The sequence below is a fragment of the Ammospiza caudacuta genome, chromosome 6 (assembly GCF_027887145.1).
Source record: "Ammospiza caudacuta isolate bAmmCau1 chromosome 6, bAmmCau1.pri, whole genome shotgun sequence".
In the NCBI taxonomy this organism is placed as follows: domain Eukaryota; kingdom Metazoa; phylum Chordata; class Aves; order Passeriformes; family Passerellidae; genus Ammospiza; species Ammospiza caudacuta.
In genome coordinates this window covers 60,256,342-60,273,900 of record NC_080598.1, presented here as the reverse complement: position 1 = coordinate 60,273,900, position 17,559 = coordinate 60,256,342, and positions in this window count along the sequence as shown.

Below are 17,559 nucleotides of genomic sequence, written 5' to 3'. Positions count from 1 at the left end.
CCACCTGGAAAAACCCATTCAGCTTGGCATTTCAGCCACTGAGAAGTGCCACAGACCCACATCTCTGTTCTCATGGTTCTATCTCAGCAATATCTCCCAGCACAGCCCAAAGAGTCTCAAACTCACAGCCAGTGGAGGAAAGTTCACAGAAAACTGGGGTACATTTCAGCCCAGGCTGATGAAGATGAAGAATCAGGCTCTGGGCAGAAGGTCACAAAAATGATAAGCGAAAACACCGAAAGAAAAGGTAAATCACTCAAGGAAAACTACATCTATTTTGTTTTGTCCTGAAGTGTTTCATTATAATCATAAACTATAAGGTGTTAAAGGGGTTAACAGGCTCTCAACTCATTGTCAACTAATTATCTTTAAGGTGTTGTCATCACATACTAATCGCTGGGTGAATGCCAGTCCCACCACGGGGAGGTGCCCAACCCCAGGGTGACCTTCTCTCACCTAACAGATGCTTACTTCATTAACTTCAACCATCACTTGCACGGAAAAAAGCTTTTAGGGGCTTTCATCTTTTTAAAAGGGCAAGGGAAAAAAACCCTAATAAACTGGTAGCCTGGTTAGCAGTAGGGGACAGCTTTAGCTTCAGGCACCATGGGTGGCTAAGATGTATGAGAAACAGATGTAAGGCCTTTGGTGATAGGTCTGCACTTTCTATTTATTGACAAATGAAACAGGCAATAGAAGGCAATTAAAATCCAATGATTGCACACAAACAGTGCAAACCACAACAGCAGAAAGGAAAGAAAAGCAACAGCACAGTGCAGCTCAGCTTGTTCAGGGCCAAGTGACATCGATTTGGGAAGCAAAAATGTGAATTCATTGCAAAGAAAATGTTTTGAGTTTAAAGTTGAAGAGGTTTGATAGTTGTTCTTGCTTTTGTATTCTGTTTTTCCCTAAGGGCTGCCCAGTTACAAGGTACTTCCCAGCTGTGTGACTCTGGTTCTCTTTCTGGGGTTCAAAGAGGAGCTTTGGTATTGGTTTTAATTGATGGAATGGATAAGAAAGATAACCAAATGTGAACAGACAGCAAAGGGACTTCATTGCTGTGACTGAATGTGCCAGTGTTTTGATACCAAACCTCAAGGTTGACAACATCTCTATATCTTAATGTTTTCTCAACAGGCAGCTGAGACCTGGACATGAAAAGATAAATTCACATTCCTCTACTCAGGTTCTCTAGAGAGACGAATCCCTTTTCATTACTAATCTTCTGTCCTCAGGAAGTCAGCTTGCAAGATAGTTTATCTCTGGAAGAACTCGAGGAGTGTGTGCTCTGCTGACCTCCCTGATCCCAGAGCACACAGATAGGGAATGCAGGGAAGAGGGGATCTTCTCTGTGGGCATTTTAACAACCAGACCTGGGATAACACCTACTTTTCACTTAATATGATGAAGGTGCAAATCCATAGGCCCAATTTAAGTGAGTCTTTATTCTGCAAACTATAATTTTGCACCAGAGGCAGGGAGAAAACCAGCAAACCCTCCTAGGATGATGTTACGGCTGAGCAGAATCTCATTAAAAATCAATTCCTCATGTCCATAAAACAAGTTTATTTTATCTTGTGGGAGCCTGCTGTTAGCACTCACACAGTCCCATTGTGTGGAATTCCTGCCCCTAGTTGTATGCCAAACTGCACAGTGTACCATTAACAAGTTTCAATTTTATGCTAAGCTTTTCAATATTTTTGGTGTCATTAACCGCAGGTTATTTTGCCAGCATGTGGTGTCTTATAACATATGTTATTAATAGTGATGACATGTTTAGGTTCTGAAGGTTTAAACAAGACCTCCAATATTTACATTTATAAAAGGGGGAAATGATGAGAGCAGGGCTGCCATTGGCCACTGAAGGCTCCAGCTGTGCAGGTATTCATCCTAACCCTCACAGGTCAAGGCTTGCTGGCCAACTGTTACAAAAACATAATGCAAACCACATTTTATAAGGACCACAAGACAAGGCAATACATGTTAATTATCTATTAATCTGCCCTTTTTGCAGAGGGTAACAGGAGGAACGTGTGTTTGGCCTTGTGCTTTGCAGAACCCCACCCAGCCAAGGCCTGCAGGGATGATGGCACCTGGGTGATGTGGGTGCCGTGGGCCCAGGTGTCCTAATCACTTATACTGCCTTAACACCACAGAATAGCCAGAGATGGAAGGGATTGACAAAGATCTTTGAGTCCAACTCCTGGCATGCACAGGACAGCCCCAAAACTCACCTGAGAGCATTGTCCAAATACTGGGTGAACTGTGGCAGAGCTCAAGATGCTCAGCAGCTCTTCTTCACTGAGACCATGCCATGAAAGCAAGGTAAAATACACTCACATCTCAAAATGAGAGGTCTGAATTAATGCATTTGATGCCTTACTGCAACAGGTTAAGAATATGCATGTGCTCAGTAAATAGTTTTGCTGACCTGTGGTGATTTGAATTTCTGTAACTTGATTGTGTCTCTGGGCCTTTCATCTACAAGGCTTTTACATCTCTCTCTCTCTGGGAGAGGGAGGTTCTGTTTGAAAAACGGCATTTGGGATTTTTAGGCACTATTGTAAGTAATGAATAATGGTTTCATAATAATTTAGAAATGCCACTTTTGCAAGCTGTGAAGAAAACATCATATGTTCAAAGTACTGCTAATCTTGCATGTGTGTGTTTGGGAAGAGAGGAGGAATTGCAGTCCTTAGTACCAGACATAATTAGGATGATTAGTCAGGGCTGACTACACTGTAAATTATAGGGAGCAAAGAATGGTACTTGAGTGATGCTTTGTGGTGCTAGGAAATGATTCATGTCTAGGAAGGATAAACACAGAGTCTTAAATGAATTATCATATACTGTATTTAGTTATAGTGACAGAAGGAGTCTAATTTTCATTTTTTTTAATTTATGGTGCACCTCAGATTGCAGGCTTAGGATTTTCAAAAGGACACATCCAGCTCTGTTTAGGCAACCAACTAATTGACTTTGTTTACTTGATTAAATTTCCCTTAAAAATTCCAGGGGCACTGGTTTAGGTTTTTGGTTCCCAAAAAAGTACAGGCATGGAAAAATGCTGCATAAAGTGGAATTTCCTGTGAGCACAGAGTTGCTGTGTTTGTAACAGGTAAGCGCAGGCAGCAAGGAAGTGATGGTCACAAATGTGCCTGTGATGGTCACAAATGAGCTGCTGAACAGAACCAGGCATGGGCAGGGGACATCCACTTTTCATTCTTTACATCATGATTGTGCTTTTTGTAACAGTGATGTTATTTGCTGTAATCTCAAATGCTTCAATTAAAATACAGGTAATTCAAAATATGACATGACCTCACACTGCTGTCTCTGAAATGAGTGGTCAGATAAGGACTTGGTGACACATCACTTGTTTGGGTCACCAGGGAGTCCAAGTCTCTGTTCCTCAAACCTGTCTGGGCATAGCAGATGTCATGGTCAGTCAATTTATTTTATTTTCCCATTATTTTAAATCAAAATTTCACAATAAATAAAGTGAGGGATAAAATAGAGCTGAAATTATCCTTAAGGTTTTGTATAAGGAAACAAGCAAAATTACCTGACACATCACATGTTCCCATGCCTGCTTTTTTGGCTTCCATTCATCCAATAAAAGTTGTGTGAAATTTTTAGGGAATTTCAACCAAATCAGATGAACAGAAAGAAGATTTAAAGGAAGGATTCATGGGGGATTCCTATAGGTTTTACGGAAAGTGATGTCTGTGTAAAATGAAAACTCCTTTCAGTACTTCAAGGGAGCTTATAAAAAAGAGGGTGACTTTGTACACAAGCAGATGGAGATTGGGAAAAGGGGAATGGTTTTAAACTAAAAGAGGAGAGGTTTAGATTGAAAGAAATTCTTCCCTGTGAGGGAGGTGAGGCCCTGGCACAGATTTCCCAGAGAAGCTGTGGCTGCCCCATCCCTGGAAATATTTATACGGCCAGGTTGGATGGGGCTTGGAGCAACCTGGGATAGTGGAAGGTGCCCATGGCAGGGGAATGAGATGATCTTTAAGGTCCCTTCCAACCCAAGCCATTCTGTGATGATTCTGTGAAAGATGTAAATAAAATCCCCCCTGAGAGAGAGAGCAGCAGCACAGCTCCTGCTGTACTGACAGAAATGGGAAGTACCTGTGAAACAGATATATTTCCCATTTATTTACCCCAAGATACAATTTCTCAATACATTTCCCATATATTTACCCCAAGAAGAGAAGAAGCCTCTGCTGGAGTTCTGATCCAAGTATGAGACACAGCCACAGGTTTCACCAGTTATGGTGTTTACAGAACCCCTTGACTTTAGACCCTCACCACCAAAAAATAAAATTCCTTTTGAATTCAGCATCATAAAATTGCATCTATGAAATGGAATACTTGCAGTATGGTCAGGACACTGAAGAGTGAATTCTACTTTGTTTAAAAGGCTTGTTTTTATGAGTTCTCTCAAAGGTTACTCACAGAAGAAAAAATTTGTTGTTACAGTTGTTAAAAGTCAAGAAAAATCACCCAAATTTTATTTTATTTCTAGTTAATGAATTTCAAAATAATATTTATCCGAGTTTTTCAAGGCAAATGGGCAAGTTAGGCATGCATCTCCTGCTGGCTTTCAGTGGGGACTCAACAATTCACTGCCATATTTTTTCTTTAAAAATCTCCCCCACCACTTTGCAACTATTCATTTAGGCTGGGCTGATTTTGTATAGAAGGAGTGCCAGAACATTAACACAACTTGTAAATAACAGAGGGCTCTGCTGGGTGGTGAAATAGGTCCTTCCTTACCATGCTGCAGCCCTCTCACAACAGCTAACCCTGGATTCAGGCATCCAGCACTAGGAGTGCAAATTGAGAAATGCAGCTGGTGACTTTTTGCTTCATTTTTATTTTTCTCCTCCTCTTAGAAGTCCCCAGGCCAGCTAGAATTCCCCAGCAAGGCCCCCTGCAGACAGCAAGAGCAAAGTAGTTGGTGGGGTAGGAAAATTTTGGAGAACCAGAATTATCTGATCTACATTGTTGATCCTCTTGGTTCATATTTATTTCTGGTTTGGGAAGTGTCATTGCCTCTCTACAGCATCTCTTAGAGGCTACCTGTGAAACTTTTTGGAATTTTAAGGGTCTTCAAATTTCTCCAGTTCATCTGGTGACAAAAAGATGGAATGGCACAGTGCTGAGCCCAGGAAGGCTTGGAAAGAAAGTGTGACCTGGATCAGGTGTGCCAGCTGCTGCTGGGGCCAGGAGTGTGTCCCTGGCACTGAGCTGGCTCTCCCACATCCTTTCATTCAGTGGGGTCCCTGCCCTGCTCCCAACCTCAGCACAGGCTCTTACCTCTTCCCTGAACTATATTACAGCACAGCAGCTGAACATCCTCAGGACTGGTGTTTTTCTTCCTTTTTACCTAAAGCTCCTCCTCTTTACTTTTCCCAAGGGCTCTGCCCATGCAGGTCACTGTTTTGGAGGAGCACACAGAAATCTGGGATTTGCAGCAGGTTCTAAATTCAATTATTGCTTTGAAGTCATTACAGTAATCAACACCAAAAGCACAGGGACTCAGATGCACTTCCCTGCTTCCCTCATTTTTGGGAGCTCTTTGGGATTGAGGCAGAGTTCTTGCAGGTCTGGCTCTTCTTCATTCTCACTACATCTTGCTTCAGGACATGGGAGCCTTTTCTGCTCCTCTCTTGCACATTTTCTTTATCTCAGCTGGTCCTGGAACCAACATTCCTCAGGATAAAATCATCTCCTGTTTCCTGCACGTGGTGCCTTTCCCAGATCCTACAGTCCCTTTGGTCTCTTCATTTGCAATTCCCTGCCACTGTTTTCTGCTATTCCCTCTCTTGTCAGGTGGCCTCAAGCAGCCTCCAAAGTTATCCAGGTCCCCACCTGAAGATCAGCAGCTGAGTCTTCTTCCCTCCCAGTCCCTGAGATGTTCATCATGCTTATGAAGTGAGGCAGCAGCTTTCTCCTTGTCCATGGCTGTTGCAGTGGAACAGACTTTTGGCAGCATTGAGTGACCCCTTTTTTTATGAGCCCTGTGAAAAGGCACTAAAGTTTCTCTCATCACCTCCTGTGGATTCTGGGACACTCTAAGCCTAAGGGAGCCAAGAAAGAAAAAGATTCCCTGCTCAGAGTAGGTTTTGTAGCCTCTCAGACATGCAGAGAGAGTCCCAGAGAGCAAGCAGAATTCACAAGCTGTGTGTGGAGAGATTGCCCAACTTGTCACTGAACATGAAATTTTACAGCCTTTCCCTAGGAACGTATATTACTTTAACAAAATAAAAAGACTTTCCCCTTATCAAGCATTATTCTTTTACATTTACAGTTTGCCTGACATACAGGAGTAATATTCCATGGTTTGCTACAACTTGTAAGTTTATGACCCTTCTGTGGCAGATCAGACTAAACATAATTCATTCACAGCTACTTAGTGTTCTGGGAAATAAACCCCTGAACTTAAATAACTATAGTGTGACCTCTGTAAAATATTATTTATGGGTTAAGAACTGTTATTATGTACATATCAAGATATGCCAAAGGTTATAAAACAAACACTAGTCAGCAAACTGCACTGTTTACTGGCCAAGTCACTCGTGGCTTGCTTTCTGGTTATAGTCCTACAAATTCTGTAAATGCATAAAAAATATGACTTGGCTGCCTTGGTAATTAGAATGAAGTTGAAGCTATTGACCACTAAGGATTTGATAACAAATAATTCTCTGTCATAAACAGAATGCCAAAATATAACCAAGCAATCCAATGGAAACAAGTGGTGTTTTCCATTAAAAGAACATTGATTGCCACTGTCCCAGTCAGCAGGGACTGACAGCCCTTCACCCACGACTCATTTTGTAAATCACTCAGGAGAAAGCTCCAAGCACACATGTGATGCCTCCAGAGGGGAATTTCAGGCTCTAGTTTTGATATCTGGCATCCCACAGGGGCTTGGGGAGCACGTGAGGGTGCATTCATTGCTCTGCCTGCTCCTGTGTGATTTACCTCTGTCAGAGCACATCTTGTGCACAAGGCTCCTGAAATGTTTTACAGGCAGGGCTGTGCAGACACATAGATCAGAAATGTTCATATCAGTCAAGACCACATCATATAATTTTATGTGAGAAATCTGTCATGGTTTATTTCCCCTTCCCCTTACTCCCCCCTTCCCCTCCCAAATAATGGTAATAAAAGAAAAAAAAGACAATAAAGGTATGAATGAAAAAATCAGCCACTAACTTTATCTGGACAAGTCACATTTAATGTCATAGACAGAACTTTCTATCACTTCTTCAGACAGAGAATTTCCCCGGGGATGTCAAAGGGATTTTAATAACTTTTGCAGTAAGGACAAATGTAAGTACCTGCACACAGGTTTTCCTGGCTCTCACATTAAGTCCAGTAATGCTCAGCTCACAAAGATCCCTTTCAACTTGTTCTTTAGACATCAGGGAGGGGTTTAGGCATGTAAAGTAAATTTGTAAGGGGAAATAAAAAAAAATTTTAGCCCTCTGAAGAGAAAAATTGTTAGTAACTCATTATTTTGTTATTAACTATTTTTTCTTGTCTTACTACAAAACTATCATGTAAGAGAGCTGGTACCAGAATAGCCAACAACTCTGTGGTTCTGATGACCCCTAGAGATGGTGAAAACTAAAATTCTTGTTCTTTTGCAAACTCTGGGTTTGCCCTTGGTGTGCCACATCCCATGAGAGTGCCTGCTGACCAAATTCCCATGCTGGGCTGAGCCAGCTTTTTCCCTGGGAGCTGGGTGGGAACCAGCACCTTTCACTGAAATTTTTCAATCTATTTTGTTCAACAGGTCTCTTCTGCCCTACTAGTTGATGCTTTTTCCATGGTGTTTGCACCGAGGGACCTCAGTCTGTTGCATTTCTGACATTTCGTTCCTGATCCGATCCCATTACAGGAGTGACACTGGCAGTGACTCTGGATATTTACATAAACACCATTTTCCTTGGATTAAGGCTGCTGAAAGACCCCAGTTTAGCAGCAAGGAGAAACCAGGTCTGGCACCAATATGATGCAGAATGGGAGGAGTGAGTTTGCTGCTCTATGGTCACTTCTGGATGGGGTTCATGAATTCCAGGGTGATATCTCTAATCTGGGTGGAAAACTGGCTGTGAGTTTGCTGCTCTGTGGTCACTTCTGGATGGAGATGCATGAATTCCAGGGTGAAATCCCTACTGTGGATGGAAAACTGGCTGTCAGCATGTGAGTCAAACTGCTCACTAAATCCCTCTGAGCTTCCCTTAGAACATGGGAAGTGCAGACTTAGCCACCAGTCTCCAGGGATATGGGAGGTGCTGGAACAGGCAGAGTTTGAAGTGCTGGGTGTATTTTCCTTTGAAAAAATGAGAAGAGGTGGCATTTCCAAATATTTGGTTCCTTTTGCTAGGTCACAGTTTAGGTTAATGTTTACTCATGCTCAGTGAGTAAACATTTCCTGTGCATCCATGTCTGTATCCTAGGAGGAAAAACCCAAACCATGGGGAAACCAGGGCACTCTGTGGGCACAGAGCACCTGAGACAGTGTGAGCCAAGCACAGGGAGCCTGGCAGGGGAACTGGGTGACCTGAGTCCTGCTCCTGGCTCTGTCCCACCTGCAGGTGGGAACCCACTTCCCCCCTCTTTGGTCTGTTTTCCTTCTTCCCTTGTGCATTGTCTGTTTTGATGGCAAGCTCTGTGGGACAAGCTGTGTGTTTCTTCCTAGGTGTTCACCCAGTTCCTACCAAAGGGCAGTCCTATGCTTATTTCGCTCCCCTAAGGCACCACTAAAAAGCAAATAACATGAGAGATCTGAACATTTATGCTCTCGTGTATTTATTAAGATGAAATATGTATTTAACATGTGAGCTCCTGCAGGTCTCCTGGGTTGTTTTCCTTTACACCCCAGAGTAATTTTTGTCTTTGATTGCACAGGAGGCTTTAACATTTATGTCCTTGGAAGAGCTGAAAGTTGAAAGCACAGCCCTGTGCTGCTCAGTGCAGTCCCAGCCTGCCCAGGGGGCTGCTCTAACTAACCAGAATCAAATTAAAGTGCATCATAAAATTACAGCATGCTTTTCTGTAAAGTTTTATTTTTACTTTCCTGGGCCTGGCCTTCAGGTTTCATTAGGAGCAGTGCTCAGCAGAGCTCCCTGTGGGCTGAGGGTACCCTCTAGAGGAACAGGCACTGGCAGCAGGGAAACACAGGGATGCTCTGTCTTCCCAGGGGCTTTTATAAGGTTGATGAGAAATTAGGGAATATGAAGTGCTGAGTCTGAATCCTGCCCATTTGTGCTGCTCACTCTGTGCAATGGTGACAGGGTGCAGGTGGTTTTAGAGGTCATGTTAAAGGGAGATGTGTGCTTCTTCAATCCTCCCAAAATCTGGGGTTCGTGGTTCCCAGGCCTGGTGGGAATAATGCAGTGCAAAGAGGGACACAACACTTGGTGTTTCCTCCTGTGCATAGTGCTGGCAGAGAATAATTTAGGTTGGAAAAGACTTTTTAGGTCATCAAATCCAGCCATTGTCCCAGCACTGTCAAGACCACCACTAATCCATGTCCCCAAGTGCCACGTCTAAAGTTTTTTGAACACTTCCAGGGACTGTTATTATTATTCCACCACTTCCCCAAACAGCCTGTTCAGGGCAGACTGACCACCCTTTTATTGAATAAATTGTTCCTAATACACAATCTAAACTTCTTCTGGTGAGGCCATTTATTTTTGTCCTGTCTCTTGTTCCCTGGGAGCAGAGCCTGACCCCACCTGGCCGCTCCACCCTCCTGTCAGGAGTTGTGCAGAGCCAGAAGGTCCGTCCTGAGCCTCCTTTTCTCCAGGCTGAGCCCTCCCCAGCTCCCTCAGCTGCTCCTCATCAGATTTGTGCCCCAGATCCTTTCCCAGCTCCATTCCCTCCTCTGCACCAGCCCCTCAATGTCTTTCTTGTTTCACTGGTTGTTTTCCAAATTTCTGCAGCCTTTCCCTCTTCATAGGGATATTCTTTACATTCAGACCTCAGCACTCTCCAGATGATTCTGTCTCTTCACTCCCAAACAATTGGAAGGAGTGACTTTTGTAAGCAAGGGCACTGGCAACACAGCTGGTTTCTCAAAGAATGATGGAGAAGCTGACAGTACCTAATGACAGCACAACATGCATGCAAAATAATGCTCCCATTCCATTCTCCCCTTGCAAATGCCTACATTTAAATTAAATTGCCATTGCCTTGCCTTATGGCAGTGCTTCAGTGGCTCTTGGTTGGTTTGAAAACAAAAGAGGCAGCTCCATCTAGAGGTCTGTGACAAGGGAAGAAATCCTGGTTCTCACAGCTCTGCTCTTAGGAGTTTCTGTTGATGCAGCATTGTGTATGTGGGAGCGCTTTCTCCTGTTCGGCGTGGCTTTTCCTTCTTGTTTCTAAATGTTTTGTAAGTTCTAAGATTTTTGGAGCAAGGTCTTGAAGTTTTGGAGCAATCCTGAGCTATTCTTATTTCCCCAGCTTATTCCGAGTGAGCTGCAGCTCAGCAAGAGCATCCCTGTGTGTGGCTGGCTGCCTGTCTGCAGAGTTTGGGACAGAAATGGGGTGGTCAGGGAGGTCCTGAGCACTGTTTCTCCCTGATTCTTTACAGACATCTGAGAATTTCTCAATGCAGTGTGGGGGAGAGGGCTATGCTCAAGCCTGCTGTGGTATTTTCTGGCTGAATGCAAACCCTGATCCCAAAGAAGGGAAGAGTTCCCCTGTGGGAAGCACCATGGAGTGGGGATGGGGACATGCAGGTAACTTTTACTCATAGGTGTGTAAAAAAAGAAATGTTATTTTAAGTAATTAGGAATCTGCCTGACTCAAAGGGTCCTTGGGATGGCATCTTCATATCCCAGAGCTTTGGGCTGTACTGAGATTTTAAAGATCTCAGTAAAGGTGCATAGAGAGCTTTTTTTCTTCCTCTCAGTGATGATTAAAGCAAAACCACAGAGATACCTCCCCTGCACAGCACATCCCAGAGTGCCGCCCTGCCACAGCACTGTAATCCTGTGCTGGGGGTTGTGCTGGGCTTTGGTTCTCAACCAAGAGGAGAGCTCTTTGTAATGGACTGAAGAATGATAATCAATATTCCTTAGATGGAATTCAAAGGTTAATAATGCCCAATACTTCCTATGTGTTTCTTTTTCTTCTGATCATCCAGTCCAGGTAATTGCTCCCTTCTCCCTTTGAGCATCTTTCATTATCACTGTATTCTCTATAGTGTACTCTCATTAGAATACTTTTAACTCCATTATTCCTAACTTTTTCCTGCTGCCTTTTCTACTTCCATCTGTACTATAGGTATTAAAGATGATAGATCGTGTGGTTGCTAGAAAATGTACAGATAAATAGAAATTATTGGTCAATGACTGCATTTCAGTAGAACAGAGTTCAGCTCTTGAGAAAGAATATGCAGATCTTGCCAGATGGGATATTGTTCTACTGAGAAAAAAGAAATTTTATGAGAGACATGGCAGGAAACTGAAAGATCAGGCTCAGTCTTGACTGAAAAAAGAACTTTGAGACTTGTTGATCCTTAGCCAGTGTTAAAGGAGTCGACTCAGTTAAGTATTGTTAGCTAATATAATGAGTCTACAACATGTAGTCATAATAGCCCCATAACATTATTACATTTATTTTTTTCTCCTCTTTAGTCTGCTTAGTGTTAAACAATGTCTACTATTGTTTTAGTTCAGCTCATAGTTCAGTCTTTGGAGGACTTAAAAAAATGCAAATTTAAATTATTCAAGAAATGAACAACACCCTACTTCTTAAGGAGTAACATTAATATTAGAAAAACATTGCAGAGACCAAGGACATCTTTAACTAGATCAGGTTTCTCAGAGCCCCATCCAGCCTGACCTTGAATGTTTCCAGGGATGGGACATCCACAGCTTCTCTGTATCAGTGTTTAACCACCCTTGTTGTAAAAAATGTCTTTCTTATATCTGATCTAAATCAACCCTCTTTTAGTTTAAAACCACTACTCTTATTGCAACAGGGTCCACTAAAAATTTGTCCCCATTTGTCTTCCAAGCCCCCTTTAAGTATTAAAAAGTCTCCCTGGAGCCTTCTTTTCTCCAGGTTGAATTCCCTCAGCCTTTCCTCGGAGCAGAGGAGCTCTGAGCACCTCCATGGCTCCTCTGGACCATCTCCAGCAGTTCCATGGCCTTCCTGTGCTGGGGATCCCAGAGCTGGATGCTGCACCTCAGGTGGGCAAAGACTGGGGTCTCTTCAGTGTTTGAACAGTACTGCTGTTCCTCATGGAAAATCCTGGCATTTATTATCTTCCCCATGAAAAATCCCAGGATTTATTATGTTCTGAGCTGACCAGAAGCTGAAGGAGGCAGAGATGTTCTTTTATTCTACCCCATTTCCAAAAGGTAAAGAGAGCGCACACACCTGCCAGTCTGGGGCCATTCCCAGCAAGCCTCTGCTGCTCAAAGGCATGAACTGCACATCCCTGGGCTTCTTAAATACTCCTGGATTTCTTGTCCAACTGGTTCTGTTGCACAACATGTTAGCACGTGCTGGCTTGGGAAGGAGGGTGGGAAGGAAGTTGTTGTCAGAGGCTGATAGGAGGGAAGCTGTACCCCAGGTGCCTTGTTTATAGACAGGAGCAGATAAGGTGACTCACATCTCTGAGTCCCCAGCACTACAACATCCCCATGCTCATACCATGTGAGACACAGGCATGGGCATACACAAGAGGCTTTAACCCCTGCCCCAGGGATGACAGAAGCAATTTTTAATCCTTGCTTGTACAAACCAGCAGTGTCTTTAGCCTGTTCTTAGCAAAATCTCCCACCTTTTTCCTCTTGATATCGGATCTGCCATACCTGCTCCCTGCCACAGCATTTGAGTGGGCTTGCAGGTAGCACTGGGCTGATGTAATTTGACCAAATTTGAAGTCCATGCCTGTCCTCTCACCACTTTGTGTGTAGTCAAACCATGATAAGATCCCATTTCACAAGCCAAACAGGAACAGGGTTGGCGAGGCACCTCCAGTGCAATGCATTCAGATACTGCACCGTGAATCACTTTATTTGGAGGAGCGTGACCTCTCCTCTTCAGAGGGTTAAGTATCACATCTGCCACCAATACCCTGTGCTGGCTGTGGCCCTATCTGATTGATCCAGGTTGGATCACCTACACCAGGTGTGCCTTTGTAGGAGAGAACAACTCTAAAAGTATCATGAATAACTGCAGTGTGGCTCAGAAATTGAGTTATTTCAATACCATTAAATACACCCAACCACACAGAGGGTAAAGCTCAGTCATCTCACACATCTCCACCTCTGGAGTGCTGGTAGTTGTCTTGTAACACCAATTCCACCAGCTGGAGTCCAGAAGATGGTGTTCCCCAAGAGCACCAACACATTTCTGGGTGTCTCCTCCCTCATTTGGGTGCCATGGCACTGCAGGTTGAAGAACACTGCTCAGACTGCTCCACAAAAGCCACTTCCATGACAAGATGCTGCCAAGCCTTCATGGCATGTTGACACTGGTGGTGTTTTCCCATTGCTTTGAACTGCAAAAAGGGGAAGAAAGCAGAGAGAAAAGTGAATCAGGGGCTTTCAGAATTCAAAATGTGGAAGGGAAGAGCTTTCATATCTCACATGGGCAATATTCCTCACGTGCAGGCATTTGCAAGATTGTGGCTCTAAGCTTATTTGTCAGCCACAAGGCCAGAAGAGAACTGTACAATTATCTGGACTAAATGTTAATGAGGGACAGAAAACATTCACCCTTAGATGACACATCAGTCCCTATGAAGAGGAAGTAAAAGACATTTTTAAACTTGAATGTTCGATTTCAGTAGATTGGAGAGAGAAAATAATGAATGAAGCAGAAGATTTTCCAGCCTCCTACGTTCACACTACTGAATCTTTTACTTAAATCTCATTATTACGTGTATGGGTGGAAGCTGCTGACCAAGGAAAAAATACAGAAAAATCAGGAAAGCAGAGGGCACTGCAGATGCCTGGTGCCTCAGAGCTCTGTGGTTTAGAGGACAGCTTTGTTGGGCTCAGGGGTAGGGGGCTGGCATGCAAACTGAGTGTCCACATGGACGCCTTGAACCCATTTCTGAGCACGTCCATCATGTTTGGGAATAAGTGAGAAACTAAATTATAAATAATAGAGCAAGACTGCTGGGAAAGAAATAAACCCCAGTCAACCAGAACAATCAGTTTGTTCTCCAGTGTTTCCTGTACAAGTAATAAAATCTAATAACTGAGTTGCTGTTAACAGTTAATGACCACTGCATTTGTTAATGGACCCAGACAAATGAGAGCAGTTTAATACAACAAACAGGCCATTAGCTGTATTAATGGTTGGCTTGTAGGAGTTAGAGCTCTTATAAACTATATTCTGCAGTTTATAATACCAGCACTTTATAAAATGACCCGGTGTTTTCCAAAAAATAAAAAATAATAAGGATCAGGTGAGCTACAATTTAAAAAAAATTAGTTTTCCAAAAAATAAAAAATAATAAGGATCAGGTGAGCTACAGTTTAGACAATCAGTATTCATGGCAACTAGGAAAAGCTGATATTAGGCTACAATCTCTTTTTCTCTTTTGCACTGGAATAAATCAGGATCAACAGCAAACATACAAACCAAGCCTGATTCTTGTATAGCTTAAATGAGTGACAGCTTTGCTTTTAACTCAGTGAGTTTTGGATTGATCCTATAATTATTATTATTAGAGAGGAATTTGATCTTTTTTTCCTCTTCTTCTCCCTAGACTACAAATGATTCCACATATGGGATATTCAGTCTTCAGCAGCTGTCATTGTTTAAAGGTTTAACAAGCAGTCTTATAGAAAGAACTATAAAAGGGAAGTGGTATAAATAGACTAAAATTAATAGAGGAACAAAATAGAGTTAGTTCCTACTTCAATTGCCTCTACAGTTCTCTTAATTTTTATATTTTTTATAGTGTATTTAGCTGCAGTTTCAGTTACAAAAAGTGTCACTGGCACTATTTGCAATGGTAGTTGTGAAAGGCAAAATTCTTCCATAGCTTTACACACTCACTGCTGAATGTAACCAGTGTCTGGTAGAAATTTAATGTGGAGCAATTTAAGACTTTGCCCTTAACTTGCCAAATGAGGATGATACTAAATTGTTACAGAATTATAGGTTACTGGGGAAGGGAATAATACACAGTATTGTAGGAAAAAAGAAGTGGAGATTTTTACTGGGTGCATGAAATTTGTGTATATCTGTAGTGTGAGATGAGGCCAGGCTTAAATCATAATGTTACAACAGGACTTGGCCAAGCTCTTTGGCTTTGTTTGTGGATCTGAACTGGATGTTTTTCAGACAGATTCCCAAAAACAAAAGAGAGAAGTTGCATAAATTTATCCTTAAGGTTACTGTGACCTGAAAGAAGAATGCAGGAGTAAACTTTGAGAGTTGTTCCCATCTTTGACCATTCACCCACCTGCAGGGAATGGTGCCTAAGCCAGCCTAAGGAGGTGCCATTCTTCAGTTTTTTACTTGGAAATGGGAATTACAGTTCAGAGGAGCATAGCATGCTCACTGTGTCCCTCCTAGGTTCATCATACCACAGCCATGCTCTTCCATGTCCTTCCTGTTGATTCCTTTAGGCTGCCAATTTGTGGTTTAAGACATTCCTGAGCCAGGGTTTATCTCATGGTCAGTAGCCACTATTAAGTCTATCCTCCATTAACACCTACTCCTAGATTAGGCTGTTTATATTTCTGGCCTCCATTTTTTGCAATGAACTCCAAATTATAACTATGCATTCTGTGAAAAGGCATTTGCTTCTCTATGTTTTTAAACCTTTGACCTCAAAACAATTGTAAGTGTCCTTTAGGTCTTGGCTGGGAAAGAATGAAAAACCCTTTCCCATTCATACAGCTCATGTGGTTGATGATTGTACAGATCTTGCTCATGTTTCCCTTTTCATTCATTGCTTCCCAGATTTAGAAATATCAAGCTAGGCAGTCTCTTTTCCTTCACAACCATGTTTCATCACCTTTGTCATCTTTTTCTGTGCATTTCCTGGATCTATTCTGCATTTTTTGAGACGGAGGGAGCAGCAGGCTTGCACACTATAAATGGTATGAGTGTGTCATTTATACAGAGCCTGAGTGACAGTTTTGGCATTGCTGTCAGTTGTTTCAAACAACTACCAATAGTCTACTTGTCTTTTTGATTGCTGGTGAGCTCTAAGCTGTTTCATTTCCAGGGGGTTTTCCACTACTACACTAAAACCTTCTCCTAGAGTGCCAGGTTAATCAGATTGCCTGTGCTCTGGCTTGTTTATCCTGTAATTTACCCATAACTCAGATTGCACAGCCTTTCTGCTTTATTTTCTATTTGTTGCCACTGCATGTCTCCCACCACTCTGCTGCTCAGGAACATCAGGAGATCCTCTCAGTGGGTTCCTTGAGCAGCTCTGTGCCACAGGCTGACTGCTCAGGGAACCATCCAGCTTGGCAGGAAGCACTGGGAAGGGCTCAGCCCCCCTGAGCACTGCAGGGCACAGAGTGAATCACCCTGCCATGCCTGGAGCCTGATCTCCAAGGTCCTGCTGAGGAGAGGAAGAGAATCCACACTGCTGCAGACCTGGCTGGCCCCCAGAGCTGTGCAAGGAGGATCAGTGCAGCCATCACCAGATGGTGCAGCTGCATTCGGCCTTGCAAGGTCATGGTGTGCAGGGCTGTTTTGATTCTTGGAAGGAAATACCTGACTGGGGATGTTTTTCCACTGCATGGATGTCTGGAGAGTAGGCAGGGTAGGTTCTGACTTCATGTCACTGCTCAGTTCTCTTTGAGAACAGGACATTTGGGCTTTGGCTGGGAGCTCAGAATAGGGGTGTGTTCAGATGCTGTTTGAGATGATCTGTTCCAGACTGGTTTGAGTGGATAAACAAAATTAATTAGATTCACATCATATGAGTCCACAGGATTGATTTTTTCCTGCAGCAGCAAACTGGTTTACACTGCTGTTCACCAGAAATACTTACAACTGTGGCTCACCTGCTTTTTTCCATGAGTTTTACAATACTTGCTAGGTTTATCTGAAGTCTGGGTAGAGGAATCACATTATCTCATGAGATTCCAATGAACCATTGTATAGAAAAAGTTCTTTAAGCCCTCATTCCTATTATGGATGAAACTCCAGCATGGCAAAGTACTTCACCTTGTGTGATGAAGCAGAGGAAATGAGCCTTTAACCATCAGATTTTTGTCTTCTCCCTGTTTCTGACAGTAATTGTGTGAGCCAGCCCTTACTTCTAACAAGTAATGCTTGGGATGACTTTCATCTCTGCCTGCTCAGGAAACTGAGGAAAAGGTAAAGAGAAATTTTGACAGTACTATCGCAGTCTGTGATTGTAATTCTTAACTTAACTTAGTCTCTTAACTCTTAACTTAGTCTCCTAGTGCCAAACATTCTTCACTGCTATTGCACTGAGCCCTTTGAAAGGGCTCTAAGCAAGGTAAAATCTGTATTTGATGATTTGGAATTTACAGAGTGAGTGCTCCAGCCTTTCTAAGGCCTTCAGCCTTA